Raw genomic sequence first — 4,610 nt, 5'->3', positions numbered from 1 at the left:
CTCAAGCCGCGCTCTCCGCCCCGCCTTTCTCCACCCCCTGCCCTCTCCCGCTCCTCCTCCCTCGCCCCCGGGGAGGCGAGCGCTCAGCGGGAGCCGCCCGGACAGGGAGAAGGAGCCGCGGCCGCTCGGTGAGTGCCGCCCGCCGCTCGAGTCCCGCGCTCAGGGGCACCGGGAGGCTCAGCCGCCTCCCCTGCGGTGGGGAGAAACACCGGACCCACGGGTTCGAGCCCCGCCGCCGGCAGCGCCCCGTGCCGGGCAGTCCCTGCCCCGCGGCACCCGTGGGAGATGGCAGGTGTGGGGAGAAGGGCGGTGACAGGGTGCGAAGGGGCTGGGGAGGCAGCGGGCCCCGGCCGGGCGGCGCTGCGCGCCCTAGGGCGGCGGCCAGAGGAGCTCCGTCCCGCCGGACGCCGCTGCCAACTTTTCTGGGAGTTCGGCGGCGCGCGTGTCGAGAGGGCTCCTGCTGCGTGCCGGCTTCACCTCCTCCCTCTCCCCGCTGGCCCTGGCGCCGCCGCCCTGCCCTCCCTCTCTCCCTGCCTGCCTCCCTCCCGGCCGCCCGCTTCTCCCGCCGTCGTGGGGCAGACGCGGCGGGGGCCGGGGGAGAGGAGGGGGGCAAGGGCCGGCGGCGTCCCGGGGCTGGGGGGGACGGGGACGACACGGTCACACTCGGGCGTCCCCGGCACATTGGCCCCGGATCGCCTCCTTCGCTGCTTCCCCCACAAATAAAACTCACCCCGGGCTGGTGTTTCACAGCACACCCTCACCCCCCGCTCTTTCCCCCCCCGCCCTGCCCTGTGTGACTGATCTCCCCACGGTTCTTCGAAAAAAGTCGTGTTAATTCACCGGCTGCAGCTGGCAGCCTGTTTGCTACAGTCACGCACAGGGGTGGAGGAGAAGCCTGCGGAGTGAGTCATGGCTGTAAGAGGCCCTCCGGTTGTTTATGGCAAAAACAGGGGGGTGGCTCATTCAACATGTGGGAAATGCGGGGAGTAAGAGTTGCCTCGATCGTATAAGGACAGGGCAGTGGTACCTGTACCTAGCACCCCCCCGCCCCGGCTCGCTGTCGAGCTGGCTGAGAAGGGAGGTGAGGAGGTTGCCTTTTCCTCTCACAAGGAGGGCTTGTGGTCAGATTGTCATAGCTAGCTGCAGGAGTTTTGCATTTGTCAGCATTTCCATTATAAGTGTACTTTTTATGTAGTTTGCAACATGGCTATAAATATATGCCCCGGGTTAAAATTCAGTTGACGGCCTCCTCTTCGTCTAAGCAACTTCTGAAATGATTCTGCTTAGATCCTAAGTGGAAATCCATGGAAAATACTGCCTTTTATGTTTCTTTCAAGTTTAAAGTTTAGCTGCTTACACATGGACTCATTTACAGCTGTTAGTCCAAACAAATTCCTTCCCCCCCTGAGTTTGTTAAATTGGGGAAGAGTTTAAAGGCTTTGCCTCTGTAGGCATTGGTCATTAATTAGTGCAGCAGAGGCTCTGAAGACTCTTACAGGATCCCTGCTACCTCGAGTGAGGGCACCCACCTACAGAAGGGACATGGGACACGGTGTGTCTGCACAGCTCTAACCCCCGAGTGCCAGGGCAGTTCCAATGCCTCAGCACCGCTGACAAGAAGCTGGTGTTAAAGTCAAGGCAGAACACGTTAACTTCCCTCTATGGGATTTTTAGCTTTTTTTCTTTTTTTTACCGCGTCCGTTCAGTTGCTGCTTCCGGGACAGGGAATAAGTCCAATATTTAGGAACTTTCGTTTTGTATACCTCTGTATACACACTGGATCTAGATCCCGTGAAACATGCCTGCCACCCAGTGGATGTCGCCGATCTCTATATATTCTATACATTTACCGCTTCTCCCCTGTGCCCAGCCCTACCCCGTCGGTAAGTTTACAAAGCCAAGTGCTCAGGATGCCGGGCTCGTCTCTCTGCCGCGGGCCTGTGCCCGACGATGATGTTGGTCGTGACAGGATGTGCCTGCATCCTTCCCGGCCAGCTCAGGACCAGAGGTGCGTCCCCCAAGGTCTAGCAGCTGGGCAGCAGAGAGAAGAGGTAACAAGAATGAGGCAAACAACTGTACACAGAGGGAGAGGCAGCTTCGTGGCTGAGACAGCTGGAGAATCGGATTTTGCAGCCCCAGCCTTTGCTGTTGATTTCCACATAAACGTGAAAGTTTTTTGCCCATGGTCTTTTGGGTTTTCTGGGAGCCTGACCTGAGTCCCTGGGATCTGCTTCACAGTTAAGCTCAACTTAACCACGTGGAACATAAGTGAGTGTCTGTTTGCTCTCTGTGTACAGAAGATGTTTTTCATGTCTAAGCATGTCAGAAATACAAGCCCTTGAGTGTTAGAATTGCTCACTTGGTTTTGTCTTAGTTTCCCATATTAAAAATATATGGACAAGAGTATCCTACATCTTACAGATTACAGATTACTGTAGTAATGAGAACCATATAAGAACCTGAGAAAAAAGAAATAATTTCCTCTGTGATTTGAAAGTGTGTGCTGATGCTCTAGAGAACAAGGGCAAAAAGAGGAGCTTGTGTGTTAATTATAGCAAAGCTTCAGTGGGAAAAAATGTGACCAGGTCAGTTGCAAATACAGATTGATTTAATTAGAGATTGATGCATATGAGCACTAGGAGACATTTTTAGTTGCTGTAGACTAATTCTAATAATTTCTAAATTCTGCTTTGCTTATCATGTTTTTAATACTGCATTTTATAAGCAATTTCCTATATTTTCTTTCCCATAGGAAAAGCGCCAAAAAGCAGATAGGCAGCCTAGGGTAGCATATTTGTGTCACTGTCCTTCATCAGCTGGATTCCTAATGTAACACCTGGGACTCTGCTGTCAGAGCCCCCTGTTGAGGGTAACCAATGGTGGCAGGTTGTGGCTGTGGTCTTTGTTGCTGTACTTGTTCGTGTCCCTTGTTGTCTGATCACCATGAGGAGCTGAGAAGAGTGTGGATGTGGCCTATCAAGCACCTACTGAAAATGCACACGGTGCAGTTTGGATTTGAACATTTGACCAAATGCAGGTGGACTTTTCATGAGGGCAGCAAAAGGGGGACCTCCAATATATGGGCTCCACCCTTCATTGCGATCTGTCATCAGGAGATGGAAGAGTGTTACAGCCTTTCAAGTTTGCCAGAGGCCTGTTGCTGTTGGGAGACAGCATTTTTCCTGGTTTTGTTCTGAAAACAGCTCAAGTATTTTGGCTGAGTTCTTCTAATCCCAGTCTGCCTCTTTCTGCACCCCTCACTCAGAGGTAACTTCTACAGCACATGGAACAAAATTTAGCCTGAGGCAGACATTCAGCTTGGAAAATTTCAACCCAGGCAGTCAAAGTCTGGCCAAGTTACAAGCTGCTGGAAGCAGCATCTTGCATTGGAAGTGTTCAGCGGCTGCCTAATAGGCGATGCTACAAGCTTCACCAGTCCTGTGTACATGGAAATATGCTGCTGAATTACAATGTTATTTGATTGGTAACCTGGTCTACTAACGGTTCTTTTGGTTTGTTGGATTTTTTTTCCCTTACTAGAGAAAGGAACCTAATCTTTGGCTAATGCTATGAATGATTTTCCGTACATTATTCATTGTTGTTTTCCTGGCTGAAAAATTGAAAACTTTAAAATGGAGCCTCTGAAATAAATGACAAGCCAGAGCTTACTCGTTCTGAATATTTCAAAATGACTTAACGATTGTTAAAGACCAGTTTACAGTAGAACTAAAACAAATTGCTTCCCAGCGTTTTGAATTGTAAAAAACCCACATCTCCCAAATTCCTAAGCTATTCATCAACTGCTCTATTGTAGCAGACTCACCCTATATTGTGTTCCTGATATATCTATTAAGTCTGCATTGAAGTGTGAGTTTAAAACAATTGTGCCATGGAGTCACTGTGGAATAAATACCACAAACATTGGCAAAGTTGCTTCATAAATCTTTCTTAGTTTAGGGAGGCACTTAGGCGTGCCTTTCTTCTATGGGAGTGCAGCTGTTTCTTGTGAGGTTCCCTGGGGGCTGGATCTTGGTGTAAAGCTGGTTAATATCAATATATTCGCAGCTTTTGTGATGATATCACATCAATACCAGTATATTATTTGCAGGTTTGTGCATGCGTGGAACAAGTTACTAGTACATGATACTCCAAATAATTTTCTTAAATGATCAGCATCTATCAGAAGGCATTTTTCATGCAGCCACATACAAAGGAACCAGGACTGTAGTTACACCAGCACGATAGAGGACTGTCCTCAAACTGCTGATTTATTAAAAGAAGACTTAAGAATTTGTGCAGAGAATCATCTTAATGGGAGTTTTCATTGCAATGCTGCCACTGAAGTGTGGTCTTAGCTGTGTAGCAATAAAAATATTGCACAGAAGTATGAAAGTACATGGCGTTAGTAAGATCACAGGAATTCCATGTCTGGTTTTACTGCTCACACGTGAGGAAGGATGTGAAATATTAATATGAGCACAGTGACAAAAGTGATCCAGGGTTTGGAGACCACATGTCACAATTGCAGGTTGTACATCTGAGAGAGAAAATGGTGCCTGTATATATCATTCACGTGTGTAAGGAAAATGCATGATATTTACTTGACTATC

General features: G+C 49.3%; 1 protein-coding gene across 2 annotated transcripts in view; it reads left to right on the top strand.

Moving 5' to 3' along the window:
* The first annotated feature begins 36 nt into the window (after positions 1–36).
* ELF1 (E74 like ETS transcription factor 1) overlaps positions 37–4,610 on the top strand; it is an 83,318-nt gene continuing 78,744 nt past the window's right edge. The window contains exon 1 of one of the 2 annotated variants that reach the window (XM_015619132.2): positions 37–128. The gene's annotated coding sequence lies outside the window, so the exon portion shown is untranslated. The remainder of the gene's footprint in view (positions 129–4,610) is intronic. The other variant, XM_015619138.3, reaches the window with a different exon arrangement.

The sequence above is a fragment of the Parus major genome, chromosome 1 (assembly GCF_001522545.3).
Source record: "Parus major isolate Abel chromosome 1, Parus_major1.1, whole genome shotgun sequence".
Lineage (NCBI taxonomy): Eukaryota > Metazoa > Chordata > Aves > Passeriformes > Paridae > Parus > Parus major.
The sequence above is the reverse complement of the archived record's forward strand: the minus strand, read 5'-3'. Positions and strand labels throughout refer to the sequence as shown.